A 17,007-nucleotide genomic window follows, 5' to 3' on the forward strand; every position below is an offset into this window, starting at 1 on the left:
GAGATTACTCTGGGAGGGTGCAGAGCTCTTAGGGTGCACTCACCATCACTGCAAAATGATATTGCATATAATAACATTTTTAAAAGAGGGATCATTCAGCATGAGTCAAGTCCATATTCTCTGCGTATCACACATTTGGGAGGGGGCTTCAGCATGTTGAGAGGAAGCCCCTGCTCTGTGTGTTTACTCATTTCCAGTGCCCATCTCAGCATCTACACCAAACTAAGGTGATTTCAACCAGCACAGAAATAGCAAACAAGTGGCATTGTTCGTAACAGCTCCATCAACTTGCTGTTGCCATGAGGGTAAAGGGGGGATGCTTCCCTCTTCCTCTACTATGAGGGTGATGAGACACTGGAACAAATTTCCCAGTGAAGTTGTGGCTGCCCCATCCCTGGCAGTGTTCAAGGCCAGGTTGGATGCGGCTTTGAGCAACCTGATCTAGTGTGAGGTGTCCCAGCCTACAGCAGGCGGGGCTGGAACTAGATGAGCTTTAAGGTGCCTTCCAAACCAAACCGTTCTATGGTTCGATAACTCCAATGCTGGACCCAGATGGTCCCAGTTCATTTCTCTCCAACAGCTGGGTCAAGGGGTGAGTTTGGTGCCAAGGCAGTATGGTGTGGCAGGGGCTGGAGCTGCAGGCAATGGAGATGATGCCTGGTGAGACCATGACCTGCAGGCTGAGGAGGTGAGAGTCTAAATCATCCTCTCATCCTCACAGATGAGGAATGATCACAAGCGCCCAAAAAAACACTCACCTGTGAAGGTGACAGATTTACGATGTAAACCTTCACAATCAAGCCTATTTATTAAAGATAAGCGCCAAAGCTACATGGCTCCTGCATGGCAAACACTCACCAGAGAAAGCAAACATGTGGGGAAACACTGTGCCCCATCCAGTTATGTTTAATTAGTAGCACTAAGCTGGGCAAATACTCTTTGAGGTGGCAGTACGTGTAATGGCTAGCTACTGCTTCTCTGTGGAGAGGACTGCATTGCCTGAAGTGCTGCTTTATCAGGAGCATTTCTGCAAGAGCTCTGCTAGGAATGCTTCTTTCAGTCCTTGCATTGCCAGCGCTAGTAGTAATGTGAAGCTTTCTCTATTGCACAGTCAAAACAGTGTACCTCTTTCTGTTTTGGAAGCAAGGGCTGCAGTGGGCATGTGAGTAGGCAAACCACATGGGCTGCAATTGCAGTTAAGGCCAGTTCTGTCTGCAGGCTCTGGAGAAACTGCAGTGAGGATGCACTTTAGCTAACTTGCACAGAGGTAAACATGCTCAAGCCACAGCTGGAGATACCTGATTCTTCAGTCAGTGAGTGCCCGAATTTGGCCCTATACTCACCCCTAGCACCCTTAGGCTCTCGGCACACCTCTGCAGAGCTGAGCTCTGCTTAGGCTTGCAGCTACCCAGCACCTGGCTGAAGCTACTTTGCAGCTCCCAGGGTCACACCTCACATCCCAGTAGATGGCACAGCATCCACCCATGCCAGTCTGACAGTTCAAACCCAACCGAGAACCAGCTCCTGCGAGACAAAGCTGAAACCACCCCATCACAGTACTCTGGGAGTCTGTCTAGCAAGTTCCCTTTGGTTTTGCAAATAACCCGAAGATGGTTAAGCTGCGTGCCGAATGCTCCTATTTGCATACAAGGATTTGCATTAAAAGTGGGTCCAGAGAGCCAAGGAGCAGAAAATCCCTTGCAAGCGTTCAGTGCTTGCATCGTTTGATAGGATGATTAACACACATCCTGACAGCAGCTGGAGACCTATGAGGGCAGAAGCTAAACAACACTGACAGTCAGAGGAGATTTAAATGCATAAACATCAGCCATTCCTCAAAAAATAAGAGGAATAAAACCAGCTTGAGGCTGGGTGCTAATCATGATCACATTTGCTATAAAAATATAATTACTTTAGATACAAAACTCAAAATGCTAACGTCTTCCACACAATTAATATATTCTGTATTAATGTGAATGAAAGATGAATTGGTTTCCCGCTGAACAAAATCTTTGTGTCCAAATGTGACCATGTGCAGAGAGACTGGAAGTGTTTTGGTTTTCCTTTGGGTAAACTTAAAAACTTCATAATTTTGGAAAAGGAATTTACTTATTTTCTTTATTTTGCTCAAGCACTCAGATGGCTTTGCAATGCTTTAGTAGCTAAGACTTTCCCAGAGATACCAGAAGGAAGTGTGGAATAAGCGCAATTGAAATGCAAATTGTAGACCTGCCTGGAGCTGCTTTCGCTTTGCTTTTGCATAAAATGGTCAGAACTCAAGAGTGCAGATAGGCTTGTACTCTCTCTATATTATATATAATCTTAGTGATTAATGTATGTTTGGTTTCTGTACAGAAGAAAACTGTGATTAAAGGAGGTAACAGAGTTGGAACTGATGAAATCTCCCAGTTACTTTTCAGTTTGTCAGATTAGAGGTTGACCCTACTGTACAAACACAATCTGTTCTTGAGATTTAAACTTACATTGTTGACATCTCAAATACTTCCAACTGACCTTACAAAATAACACTGACTCCACCAGCAGCAGCCTCTTAGCCCAGACTCACATAGACACCAGCTGCATATGGGCACCACATCACTGGATTATTTATGATACCTGCATCTAGCAAAGACACTTTGAGTAATGAGTATTTGTCACATTGTTGTAATATACTTTGCCTCAAGCCATTTCCAGGCCTTTGTGCTATCAACTAAATAGACCTACCTCTGCATTTAATAATACAGTTGTATTCTGTTTCTGTGCATAGATACAGTCAATAGTATAATAATTTCAGTAAGGCTCAGTCTACAAGGATCTTTTACTGACCTGACTGGTATCCCTACAGATGAACACTACTGAGGGGATTTTGGCAGTACTCCAATGTAGCGATCAAGTTTCTAAGTCTACATTTAGTAGTTATATGACATAATGCTCCTCTCTTCTAGATACAGCATAAGCTTTGCTCTCAATATAAAGCATATTGAACATCTAAAACGATATTAAATGCCTTTGAGATTTGAGAGATCCACCTCAGCAGTGGACGCACTGACCATGCTTACATTTTTATATCTAGCTAATGAACCACCTACGTTTCATTTTAAAAAGGCACCAGTCTGCTTACTGCTAATGCAGAAACATAATTAATATAATTAGTACTGCCTGTGCTAAGTGCATGGCAGTTGAATGATGAGCCCATCAGTGAGTCAAGGGATAAGGTGAAATCCTATCAGTACTCTTTCCCTGCCCTATTCTCTGACAGCTTAGCTTGCAGCAGGGAATGGCAGATAATTGATGATGTCTCTGTCCCCAGGGAAATAAAAGTCCCCTTTCCCAGCTCTCCTTTCAGTCTGGAAATGGGAAAACAGCTGAGCCTGAGTTAATGAGAGGGGAAGGGACCATCAAGGCCATCACATCTATAGGGCTGCCCTCTCTTCATCACCTTCAGCATGAACCCCCACCTCCCATAATGCAGAAGTATTTGACAAACAGCATGGACATCAATCCAAGCTAAAAGAGGGGAAATTCCATCAGAAACATATGTGCTAAATCTAGACTAATTTATGCATGGCCCCTTTTGGTTTGCTTTTTCCCCATAGTATTTTTTATTCACCACATTTTGAGACGTTGGGTTTGGTACACATGTGCTAGCAACCACGTAAAGCTGCAATGAATATCCTAGTGGTAATGGTGTCCTTGATTCCCCCTGTTCTCTCCTTGTAGAAGCTATGGTTACAGCTCTGGGTCTAGGGTTTGCTGTAGGCTGTTAGGGAGCTCTCTGCAGCTGAGGGTTCATGGAATAGAGGCTTCAAGGACACTTCAGGATTATGCATAATCCTTGACTGAATAGGAATGAGGGGTAGGACTCAATGAATGAAAGGAGCCTTGATAATCCTTTGTTCCTGTATTATTTTTTTGTATGACACATGTTTCAAGGTCCACTTGGGATCTAAGCAGCTGCAGTCCCTACAGTGAGATGGTTTGTATGTTGTTCCTTCTGCTGATCTGTGTTCTGCAGGGTGCCCATTAAAAATTGGTGGTAATTATTTAGGTTAAGGTAAACTAAGGGTGTTCTCTAAACTGATGTGAGTGGATGGCTACAGAAGTCAACTGACTCTATTTTGCATGCTAGGAACATTTCTTATCTGCAAACCTGGGGAATGTCTAACAAATTAACTGGTATCTTCTTGAGTAATGAAAGAAAAGATGTCCCTCTTTCATCTATGTCAAGGTATGTTCTGTTTATCAGACTAGCTGGCCAAAGATAAAAACTTTTAATTGCAGAAAGATCACATTCAGGAATGTGCACCTCCAAAAGAATAAATCCAGTAAGGGAAGAAACTGGTTATACCCTAGAAGTCACGTAAGGCCAGGAAGTTCTTTCTGCTTTGCACTCATAAATCCAAAAAGCAAGCTCAATTCTGAACTTACTCAGGCTCGGTTCAATGCTGAACTTATTCAGTACAGCTTCAACTGGTGTCACTTGCTTTTGTAGCTTGAAGTCTAGTAATTTTTAATATTTAGTTTCCAACTTCTTCCTTCTTATTTAATTGAATCACCCTGGCAATATGAGGCCAGCAGGGCCAGTATCCCAAATAACCACCTGGAATTTATGGTTTCCATGTTTCTTAGACTCCTAGAAGGCACAGAAGTATGCACCTTGGATGAGAATGTAGACATTCTTGTGGATGTTTTTTTAATATAAAGAATTGACAATAATATATGGGTAAGAGCACTCAGGAGCATTATAAAAACTTTCACAAGAAACTTAATTCTCACACAAGAGTTTTTACACTTATAAGCATTACTGGTAATTCCTGAATATGTCAGGAACATTTCTGTGGGATTGGATCTCCTGGAAGCACCTGTAGAAGGGTGTCTTCTGCTGGTCACTGGATTACATGAGTTGTGGCTTTGATTGCACATTTTATGCTCCCAGTGACTGGGCTGCTCCTTCCTTGTGCAGAGTAGCATTCACCAGAGCTGTACAGGCATGTGAGCTCCATCTGAAGAACTATTCTTGGTTACCAAAACAAAATCATTTGCATTTTTTCCATCAAAGTCCAAGGCTATGAGATTCCTAAATAGCAGCATATGGCTATACTGACAAGCACACTTCCCAAGCCTACATCAGCCGGTGAAAGGCCAGCAGATCTGTGAGCTTCAAATGTTAATTTTAGCATACAGAACAAGAGCCACGTGGACTTACCAGCATGGCTGCAGAGAGCAGCACTGCACAGAGAAGGAGCTGTAACTGACACAGGCCCCTCTCCTTCAAATGGGAGTTTTGGGAGCACCTGGGTCATGCTTGGGTAGGCATCAAAGGTGTTGGTAGCAACATATCCCTGCCCCAGCAGAAGGAAGAAAACTTCTGCCCCACCTCTTAGAGCAACAGGAATCTTAGTTTAGTGCACCACAGCTTGTCCTGCCCCTGGTGGCAGCCTGAGGTGGGTCTTTTCCCCAGCCACAGACATCCAAGCCTTGCCACCACCTATCCAGCAGGATCTCTCCAAAGGCTTTGTGCTCACTTGTCACTGTTGCTTTATATGCAGTGACACCTACGGTGATTCTTTCTTTTATCAGTCTCATTTCAACACTTTCAGTTTGTGTGGAATCAGTTTTTACAATGCACAAAGAAGTGTTTATGCAACTCATGCATTTTTTTATAGCTCTACTTAAGTCCATAGCTGGGGGCTTTAGTTTGCCATGCAGAAATCGCTGCGAATGAGCACAAGGCACAGTTACCTATTTCTAAGAAACAAAAATGTTAGATTTGGGTATTTTGTTGCCAATTTTACCTTTTGTTTCAAGTAATGTTCTTCCCAAGACTTGATACTGACAGCAAGACTTGTACTTCATGGTCTCATTTCCATAAGAACATTTTTTACGTTGAATGTAAAGACATTTTCAACTCAAATGTTACAGTATTTGCTAGCTCATCACTAGACACTCCGAGCAGAAACACAAATTGTCTACCAACTGGAATAGCTCATGCTGTTTGTTCTGCTCCTTCTACCCAAATTGGATGTACAGAAACCAAAAAGCAATAATAATAGCAAGAAAAAAGCTAACAGTGAAGGTCAGTAAAGGTAAAGAGTATGTGGCTGTAAATGTATAGGACCTGATACCTGATACTCCCGCTGCAATATAGCTCCATAAATTCAGCAAGCATCAGTCACCTTTCACACCAGTCTAGCTGCTAAAGTCAGCATGGGGACTTTTAACTTTATCTTGAATTTTTTCTGTAAAACACGCCTTTGGCATCGATACTTCACGAGCACAGAAATAATGTCTGGGGGTGGCAAAAGTAAAAGCAGCACCCCTTCTGTCTTATACCACAATTAGCTTTCTTCCTGCTGCTACTCTTTCACCAGAGGTCCTGGTACATGACCCACTTTTCCTGCTGGGGAGCTACAAACTGCCCTTTCCTTTGCTTAACCTCCCCTCAAGAGAAACACTCACAGCATTGCTCCTTACCCTTGGTACGGCACATACCAAAAACATAAGGAGAGGGAAATGCGAATGAGTTATTCCACTGTCATAAACCCAAGAAAAATAAATATGATCCTAAATGGTTCCCGTGCAGGACAGATGGGTTCATGGTCACTGACCTCCTTTTTCCCAGTTCCAGCATTTGTTTCTCTCTGGCAGCTGGAGTGAGTGTGTGCATGAGCCCACATGGTACCCTCCCTAATGCCATTCCCTTACAGCACAAGGAACACGGAGCAATCATATTCAGCTGGAATTAGTGTAGATAAGCAAAATTTGGTCTGTAACAGTGTATATGAATGTGGCTGGGGGATCAGAATCCAGCTGTCTAATCAGATTTGACGTTCGTTCATTTCAAACCCACCCCGCTACGCAGAATTATCTTTGATTAGAAGTCAGCTCCAATCCTACTCATCATTGATTATTCGTTATGGCAATCAAGGATTTAATTAAAAACAAAGCCCCCCCTGCCATTCAAGTGCCAGCAAGTAACCTAAAGAAAATGTATTTCTGAAAATCAACTGAAAATTATCTTCTTGTGCTCTGAAGACACCTTTCCCTAACACCAATTCAGGGCGAGTGACCTGCACAAGCAATGAATCACGCTGTCATTTCAGCAGTGCTACCCAGTAGTAAAGGTGGAAGGCTTTGTGCTGTTCTGTTCTCTATCCCTGTATTAGGAGATCAACTACGAGGAGTGATCTTGTGTTAAGCACTAAGACTAGCATGATGCCAAGCAGGCTGTGGGAGCTACTCTGTCCAGCAGCAGCCTAGGTACTTCTCTACCTCTTTCAGCTCAAGCCACTGAACACTGCCTGGCTGATCGCACATGCTGGGTGGAATTTCAGTTTCTCAGTTCAGATCACATAAAGCAATCAACCTATACTGCACTTCTGAAAGCATTAGCGGTAGGGAAGGCCTAGGAAGCCATGAGTGGTGCTGGTGGTCTCCCTTGGCCTTTACTGACCAACAGTAACAGGTGGATGAGCCCATGAGTATGATCTGAGAACAAGGAGGGTAAGTCATCCCTGATATCAACAGATGCAACTCCAGTGGGAGTCTCTTGTCAAAATCCATGATGACTCTGAGCAGTGACCTAAATTTTTGTGTCAAGTACAAGCAGCAGAGTGGCTTCACTTTCTCAGACTGTGTAAGCAATGAACATAAAAACCTTCTCACTGGCAGGAGAGAAAAGCAATGACCCAGTAGTGTTTAATATAAAATCATCCTTAAGAGTACTGCTTTCCTTTATTACTTGGCACCAGTATTTCTGCTGTTTACAACTCTCATTTAATGCAGATGGCAGCAGCATGGGCAAGGACAGCAAGCAGAACATACAACCTCTTTGCATCTGCAGGGAAGTAAATGCATCAAAGAGACACATAGGATGATTTTGGTAACCAGTGGACTGCTCTAGAGATTATTTGTTTCGCTTCAGCCAAGACAGACAAATTGTAGCTGTACTTGGTATCCATTCCAGGTACGCTCTAATATAAGCATGAGCCAGCTAAATTAAACAAATAAGACAGGCTTTTCATCCTTGAAAGGAAAGTAAAACAGCACTGTTGTTAAAACCTTTCAGTTGCTAATGAGATACAAACACTTTGCTACTCCTCTTTAAATACATGGGATTAGGGTGACTTAAACCGGCCTGGATGTTTATTGATCATTCTATTTCAAGGGCCCTCTTAATGTCATGTTGCTCACTAAAATATTAAGATACAAAACTACATGTTTAAGGGCAGAGGATCTTTAAAGCTGAGCATTCTCGTCCCAGATAGGAGCATTGCAGCAATGGATTTGTTTAATCTTTTCGACACCTCACAAGAGCACTGCCGTAAAAGTCCTGTGTTACTTCATTTGTATTTGGCTATAGCATGTGTCTGAAGCTCTCCTCTAGTACATCATGTAGCTGAACACCGTCCATGCACAACTAAGAGAAGCTGTGTGCCCAGATGTTACTCCCTTGTCTTTTGTCTTCAGTCCATTTAAATTCAATACTTGAATCTTGTGCTAAAGAAGACCTTACACATATGATTTCTATGAGTTATATTTAAAGTTATGGCAGAGGTTATTATTCTTCTGGCTAGAGTATTTTAATCTTTAAAAACTCTCGAAGGTATAATAGACAACAGTCCTTATCTAATATCACTAAACAGCCTGAACTTCCCCAAAAACCACTACCTTCTTCAGCCAGGATCATTAAAGGAGCTGTAAAAAGCAGCTGAAATACATTTGATGCAGGATAGAGGGATAAGGGAAATCTGTGCTATGAAGAGTCCCTCTTGGAAAAGCTTGTGTTAATGATGCTCGTACTGGAGAAAAGATCTGACAACCAACAGGGAAAGTGAGCAAAACCAGGAAGGTGCTTGCTATGTGCAAGAGATCTGATTGTAGCCTTCCGGTTCTTATAGGGGGCTTATAAGAAAGTTGGGGTCAGACTTTTTAGGAGGGCCTGTTGTGATAGGAGAAAGAGTAATGGTTTTAAACTAAAAGAGGGCAGATTGAGACTAGACATAATGAAGAATTTTTTGTATTATAAGGATAGTGAAACATTGGCACAGATTGCCCAGAGAGGTTGTAGATGCCCCATCCCTCAAACCATTCAAGATCAGGTTGGATCAGGCTCTGAGCAACCTGGTCTAATCGAAGATGTCCCTGCTTATTGCAAGGGGATTGGACAAGATAACCTTTAAAGGTCCCTTCCAACTCAAACTCTGCTATGATTCTAAGTCTCTCATCATAGGAAAGTTGTTCCCTCTTGAATCTGCAAGGGTTTTCTGCTCCCTGGGGCAAAGGAGATTACGCTGCTTGGGCAATTGCTGGCACAGATGTGGTTTGGGCCAGTTTGCGCTCTCCCACACAACTACTGGGCATGGTCTGGGAACTGGCAAGGGCCAAGGACCATTCTCAAAGCAGTCTTCATGTGTTTTCCTCTTTTGAAGAACAGGGGAGTTTAATGCCACGGATACAGTCTGGTCTGTGCCTGTTGCCATTAGTGCCTGCGACCAATCCTAAATGCCTGTATTTTACTGTCACAGGCACAGTCAGAGCAAACCTGATGAAACACTTAAATACGTGGCAAGTAGATCTAGTCAGGTTAAATAGGTAAATTTAATCTCTAATTAATTACAAATTAAATTTTGAGTTAAATACAAATTAAATACATTATTAAATACAAAAATTTTGAGTTTAAAAGTCATACTGTCCAGCCATGCTATAGGTTTAGTTACCATATGAGTCTTTCAGGCACGGAGACATTACAGATAAACTGAGCATGGAATGAATAGATCTGACAGCGTTTATTGTTGCTGGACTACAAGGCAATTATGACGTATAACTTTGCATTGCTCAAATTAAAGCAGCAGTCATCTCACCACAGCCCTGCTTTTCCAGAGTCTGCCATTTGAAGGAAAAACCCACTGGGGCTATTGCAGGCTAATGGCAAGCTTAGAAGAATGACCCCTTATCTTGTTCTCCCTCTCACTCCTTCCTCATTTCCCTCTCTGTTGAGATTTCTGCATTTTCCAGTTCACATCAAAGTGATGGTCTGTCATTGAGGGTATAGGAAAAGGAGGATATAATGGGTTTATAAGATGATGGAAAACTAGTTCGTCGTTTTGCCAATGGAAGCAATTGTCTTCCTCACTTCACAGCAGCATGACATTCCCACAAGGAAAAAAAAAAAGTGGCTGCAGAAATTCTGCATACAGTATTTGGTTTATGTTCACATAGGAGCTGTTACACTGGATTCACTGGTCCCTTCTTCTGTACCAGGAAGGACGATTATTTTCTTTTTAAGGGCAGGGACACGAAAGAATGGGGAAAAATGCAGCCCCTTGCTGGATAACTTCCAGATGAAAAGCTATCTAATCATCAGGGATCTTTAGCTTTCATTGTAGGGCATGGAAATCAAATATACTGCAAGTGCTTCCAGTCCAGCACCTGCATGCATGGAAGCAAGGCTTTGTGGTCCAGCTGGGGAGATGATGGCAACATCCCCCTCTGATTTCAAAGAAAGCAAAACCTTAGTATATGCAGGCAGGATTTTAAGCTGATTATTTTCCAGCCTCAGCTGAAGCCTTAACCTTTTTTAAACGGCTTTGGTTTGGTTTTGTGTAGCACAGATGACTTACAGAGCATTTCCAGCTCTCGGCTTTATTAATCTAAGTATCTAATAAACTGAGCACTCGCCCCTGTTTACTTTAGAGGACATCTATTCTCATGCATAAGGTCTTGTGTATATCTAAGTAGATGCGGCCTGCGACTGTTACACTGAATTCAGAAAAAAGCCTCATCGTTCAAAGAGCACCTCACAGCCAATTGTTTCCTGCCCCACAATCATCTCTGTGAAAACCTCCAAGTCCTTCTTTGAACTAACAAAATGGTATATTGCGGATGTACCAAACAAGACAAGCAAAGGGCAGTCAGTCATGCAGGACTTGACACATTATGCACTTAATTGAGCATTGGCATTTTTTCAACAGCATCTTCATCCACGGACATGCCTGTATGGTTGGAAAAAGGCACAGAACAGCTGTTACTACCATAATCCAGCAACACTTGCAGGGATGGGCAGAGAAAAGTGTGTCTTCGTACCCGGGAAGACTCCCTGGCCAAAGACTGCTCGCAGGGATGTTATTGCACAAAGCTGAAACATACGTCCCTACCACAATTAAAGTTTTAAATCCAAACATTTTTAAATTAAATACCAACAGAGGATGTCAGGTTGCTTAATTATGGAAAAGGCCCTTTCCCTCATGTTATACAATTAGAAAACGCCCATAAGACTTCGACTACAGAGCTACATCGAATGCCCTACCTACCTGCCTGCCTGAGACAGTACCACAGACAAGTGACACTATCTCAGCCCCAAGCACAAGCCCCACTCCCCGAGACATCTTCAAAGGGCATGTTCAGTACAAACACTATTTTTTCCTCCAATTTGCCTCAGTCTGCAGCAGATGCAAGATAAAATCAAGAAAGAAAGATGCCTCACTGAGGGACAAGTCAAGCTGTTTTGGCTGCTCAGATAGTGAGATGGTAATTTGGGGAATGAGAAAGGAAGCTGGGGTGCTCAACCTTGCCCTGTCTGTTGAAACATGAACTCCTGCAGCTATCTGCAGGTGCTTATTTGCCTATCTCCAACGGATTTCACTGTAAATGAGTTCCTTCCTTTGGTCAGCTCAGATAGAAATGTTTAAATAGTCAGCCTAGCCTGGTCTTTTGTAGAGGTGAAAGCACAAGCTAAAACCAGAACCTTGGTGATTGCTCTGCTGCAACTGCTTTCTGGAGTTGATGGACGGCCTCAAGCTTTTCTGTTGGCAATGTTTTCAGGACAAAGTAAAGTCTGACAAATATCTGGGTGGTTTTGAATAATAATAAGTAAAAGGTTTCATGCAAAAGGAATTATGTGAAACAGATCTCGTGTCACTGAAGGGTTACCAGCAGGCTGCCTGACCTGGGAAGCTCTAGCTGCTGCAATTAATAGGGCTGTTTGAGGGCCAGGGGAGAGGGCAGGCTGTGAGCAGTGGGACAGCAGTAATGAGGTGGCTGGCTCTGCCAGCCAAGGTCAGCTTACTGCAGGCATCAGAGACCAGAGAGCTTCTGATGCTCTAAAAGGGCTGGACAATAAACTGTATGATTGTGACTACTTCATGTGTTGCACTGGGTCCAGGGAACTGTCAGCTTCAATTTGTTCCTTCCATTGAAGAGAAGGAAGATGCTTGCATACTTCTGTGCTATATACCCTTTCTTTTGTGCTGGCTGGGGAGTAGAAAATACAGGATACACTTCTAACATAAAAACATGGCAGAAAAAGGTAACTTTAGGAAATAAAATCCAGTTAGTTCTTGCATCATGCTTAGAGGACTCACTTCTTATTGAGGCCACTGGGTGCAGAGCCTGGATGCGAAGACCAAAGCAAGGTCTGTGTTTGTGGCTGCCAAAAAGCAATTCAGGAGCACCAAGGTGATTCGAGGTGTACACCAGCATGTACTGGCACTTGTTTTTTGATCACGGCTGGATACAGCCAATTCCTGGAGCCTTGCTGCTGCTCCCTAATTAACCTGGACGTGGTCAGGGAGGGCGAGATCCTCTCTCTTCCCAGCAGCACCAGACCCAGAAGTGGAGATACTTCAAAGCTGGAGGTATAAAGACAAAACTTGAGGGGCTGAATCCAAACCCCCTGGATGCAGATCTGCAGTGATAGGAGAAGGGGTAATGGTTTTAAACTAAAACCTGGGTAGATTTAGACTAGATATAAGTAAGAAATTTGTTATGATGAGGGTGGTGAAACACTGGAACAGGTGGCCCAATGAGGTGGTAGATGCCCCATCCCTGGAAGTGTTCAAGGTCAAGTTGAACAGGGCTCTGAGCAACCTGATCTAGTTGAAGACGTCCCTGCTGACTGCAGGGTGTTTGGATTGGGTGACCTTTAAAGGCCACAGAATCATAGAATGGTTTGGGTTGGAAGGAACCTTACAGATCATCTGGTTCCAGCTCCCCTGCCATGAGCAGGGACGCCTTCCACTAGGCCAGGTTGCACAAGGCTCTGTCCAGTTTGGCATTGAACACTGCCAGGGATGGGGCACCCGAAACTTCTCTGGGCAACCTGTGCCAGTGCCTCACCACCCTCATAGTGAAAAGTGCTTCCTAATGTCTAATCCAGATCTCTTCTCTTTCAGTTTAAAGCCATTTCCCCTTGTCTTATCACTACACACCCTTACAAAAAGTCCCTCTCCAGCTTTCCTGTAGGCCTCATTTAGGTATTAGAAGACAGGTCTCCTCAGAGCCTTCTCTTCTCCAGGCTGAACAAGCCCAGCTCTCTCAGCCTGTCTCCATAGGAGAGGCGTTCCAACCTTCTGATCATCTTTGTGGCCCTCCTCTGGACTTGCTCCAACAGGTCCACATCCCATCAGAATGGGACAGAATGGGACAGGGCAGGAGTGAGCCAGCCCTAGCCCAGCCACTCAGCTCACATGGGTGCAGATAAGCAAGGGCAAGAGCAGCATTTGCATGGAGGAGCAAAAATAAAGCTGCTGAGCAGCAGTGGCCAGGAAAATACAGTTTCTGCTTCGATTTGGGGTATGCAGGGAAGGACAGTCATGAGGTTCAAAGTGAGCTGGCTGCCTAGCCTGAACTGAGCCATTCCTGACATTAGGCAGAGATATATAATATGATCTGGTTTATTGCACGCAGGGTTGGCTCCTGCTGCCGCTCTGCTTCCAGCCCTCTCACAGGGAGCTGGCTAAGCCCATCCAGCTGCTCCTCCTCCAGCCACCCGGCTCCTCTCCACACAGAGTGCCCTCCTGTCTTGCTCTGGAAAAACTGAATGTTTGAAGGGCAGTGAGGGAAACAAAGATGTTGGCAACTTCACTACAGGAAACTGAATTCTCGTTTACACTGTTGCGCATCCAAACTGGAGCCACCACAGCCTGTGAAGTCCCTCAGAGCAAAATTGCTTTCCTCACAAGACTTGGAGTTTGATTTTCTAACTTCGCAGTGTGTCCAGTGCTTCCTCTCTGCCTTCTCAAAGGGCAAGCACATCTTGGAGCCAGTGGGAAAAAAGTAGTGCATGCCCTTGCTGATTAGTTTTGAAAATCTGACTGAGAAACATGTCTAAGAACCTTCCTGCCAGAAGAGCAGCAAGCACTGGAAGCTAAGTGAACAGAACACAGACCTCCAAGCTCCGGCTAAGTGTGAAAATAACCACATTTCTTCCCATTTTGTTAAGAGAGTCATCCAGGAACACATAGCTTGAAAGTGATGTGGCAGACCCCTATCTCATGTCCTCTCTAAGAAGCCTGTGCCATAGCACACACTCAGGCATCGTTCTCCTCACTTCCCTCCCTGGCTGCTTTCAGCTGATGCTCCGTGCTAGCTCAATGGGCACAGACACAACCTGCCCATCTCCCTGCTGCTCGCAGCTTAGCTTGAGTGGTGAAAACTACCCCAGTAAGTGGGTTGTCAGTGAGCAGCTTGTCACTGCCACATGTATAGCATGCGGAGAAAAAAAAGCCCAAGTCAGACCAGCCATCCCTTTTTTGGAAAAAGCCAATGCTGCCTTTAGTTCTCACTCCCACTTCTTCCCAGTGGGGAAGCAAGGCAGCTCTCCCCAGAACCAGACCTTTCCCAGCAGAGTGTTTTGTGTGGAATTTACCTTTCTGCTTGCTTGGGTTTAAAAATATCAAACAGCAAAATGTAACCCTGCATGCCGTGTGAATGCGCTGCTGAGAGTTGTGAAATCGTGCTCTGTACCGCTTGTACCCTGAGCGTTTGCTCTGTGATACTGGTGAATAAAGTGGTCATGTGCCATGAGACCACAAGGAAGTACAGCCACCTTCTCGCTTAGGGATGCTCCTTCATCCTGAACCACACACTTGTCCCTTTATACATTCTCAAATGTTTAAGGAATATTCATTCCGCTATAGAAAAACCTCTAAGATATAACTGGATTGTCATTCTAGGGAGAAGCAGAGATACAGAAAAGCTAATTGCTCTGATCCCAGGGCAGGATCCTGAAAAGAAATGAAATCTGTTCCTTCTTACAAATTAAAACAAACAAACAAACAACCCCCCTAAACCCACACCTTGTCAGGGAAGTGCTGCTTGAATGTCAGGCATTAAACCAGCACAATGATATGGATGCCAGGATTTTAAAAGGCCACATTGCACAAGTGCTCCCCTGCACTTGCAGCCATTGCAGACACCATCTTAACTGACTCTCCCTAGTGATTCAGTTACTGGCTGAGCAAAGGCTGAATTTACAGAAGAAAAGATAGATTCTGCTGCCTTTACACTCCCACTGTTTAATATATAGCCACCCACACTTACTTAAGCATGGAGCACTCTGTCACATTTGCCCATTATGGTTATAAAGCCATGCTCCTAACCCGGCTCAGCAGATGCCTTCCTCGAGTCTGGCCACAGTAAATCACTTATGTATCTTCCAGTGTGTGAAAATCTCAGAGACAGCTGGGCAGCAAGTGCAGACACCTTCTAGGAAAGACACCGTCCTCTTGCCTCCTTCCTTAAGCCCCCTGTTTGGGTATGCTTTCGCTCTTGTTTATTCAGAAGGAGAGGGATGCTTGTGAAACCTAATTAGCCACTGGAGAACATGAAGGTAATGTTTCTGTTTGGGAGTGTGTTCCCTGCCCCGGGCTCCAGCTGCGTGACAGCAGCTCAAACATGGTAATTAAGATGAGCGTGGCTGAATGCACGGCCAGATTAATGAATGCAGAAATTACACATGAAAACACATTCAGCTCTTAGGGAGATGTATGAAAGGGTGCAAAGGCAGAACGGCCACACGCACACAAACGCGCACACAGAGTTTCCAGAAGCTTTTTGAAACTTTGAATGAGAGACAGCAAAATGCTCAGTTAACACAGCCATAGAAAGACCAGCTCAGATTAGGCTGACCTTTTGTAACCAGAGCATTCAAAGGTAAACTGAAGTGCTGTGCCAGAGTGTAGTACGCTTGCATCAGTTCTTGGGAACGAGCTAGAGACTGAAAGGAGAACTTAAGAGGGTCTAAGCTTTCCTCCAACCAGTAATACCATAAAAGCTCACTGGAAATAGAAGACCTAATAGACTGAGAGTTTTTTTTATGGAAACCAGGCTAAGCACTTCCACGCGCGCTGGGAAACCATTAAACTCGTTCCCCCGCACAGCTTTTCACATCCCTCAGCGGACACCCACTCACAGCCGAGATTTTCCTCACATTCCCACCCCAGACGCACACACAGGACGCCGCGCAGAACTCCCTTGTCCAGCCACAAATACCTGTCGCCGCCTGACCCCCGCGACCGGCGGGGAGGTGGCACCGGAGAGGGGTCAGGAGCCGCTCGGGCACAGACGCTCTCCATCCCGGTTCGGCCACGTCCTGCCTGGGCAGCAGGAGCCCCCCTTCCTCCTATCAAGGGTTTCTCTCCCGCTCCGACCCCCCGAGCCCGTGCTGGTACCTGTCGGTGCCAGCGAGGCTGTCCGCGCCGGCCGCCGCTCACAGCCCGTCCCGGGGCGCCGCTCTCCCGCCGCAGCCCAGCGCTCCGCGGACAGCGCGCCGCCCCATCCCCGGCGGCAGCGCTCGCAGCCGCAGAGCTAATTATAGCCCCGAAGAATTAAAAAAGAATCATTTAAAATTTTAAAATTGAACAAAAAAAGGAAAACGGAGGAGGAGGGGGGCGGGCAGCCCGTCTGCGAGCCCAGCGCACCGCCGCTCTGGCAACGAGCGCAGCCGCTGCCGCTTTTCCTTGCGGAGCTGCGGGAGGGAGGAGGAGGAGGAGGAGAAGGATGGGGACAAGGCGGAGGAGGAGGAGGCGGGGGCGCTGCTGCGAGGCGCTTCGCAGCCGCGGCCCGCCCCCCCGCGGGCGGTGCGGAGCAGAACGGAGCTGATCCCCAGCGGGTGGTGTGGGCCCCCGCAGTGTCGTGTCCCCCCCCACCAATCTCTTCCCGGCTGGCAAGAGGCGGAGCTGGCGGCTCTGCACCTCTGTTGGGAGCGTCCGCGCGGCTCTTCCATCT

General features: G+C 45.3%; 1 protein-coding gene across 1 annotated transcript in view; it reads right to left on the reverse strand.

The window, feature by feature from the left end:
• The window catches only part of RIPOR2 (RHO family interacting cell polarization regulator 2), a 64,132-nt gene that overhangs the window by 32,337 nt on the left and 14,788 nt on the right, over positions 1 to 17,007 (reverse strand).

Source organism: Pezoporus flaviventris, unplaced genomic scaffold (assembly GCF_033815535.1).
Source record: "Pezoporus flaviventris isolate CSIRO_AGI_PZ_B2104156 unplaced genomic scaffold, CSIRO_AGI_Pfla_v1 ptg000007l, whole genome shotgun sequence".
Lineage (NCBI taxonomy): Eukaryota > Metazoa > Chordata > Aves > Psittaciformes > Psittacidae > Pezoporus > Pezoporus flaviventris.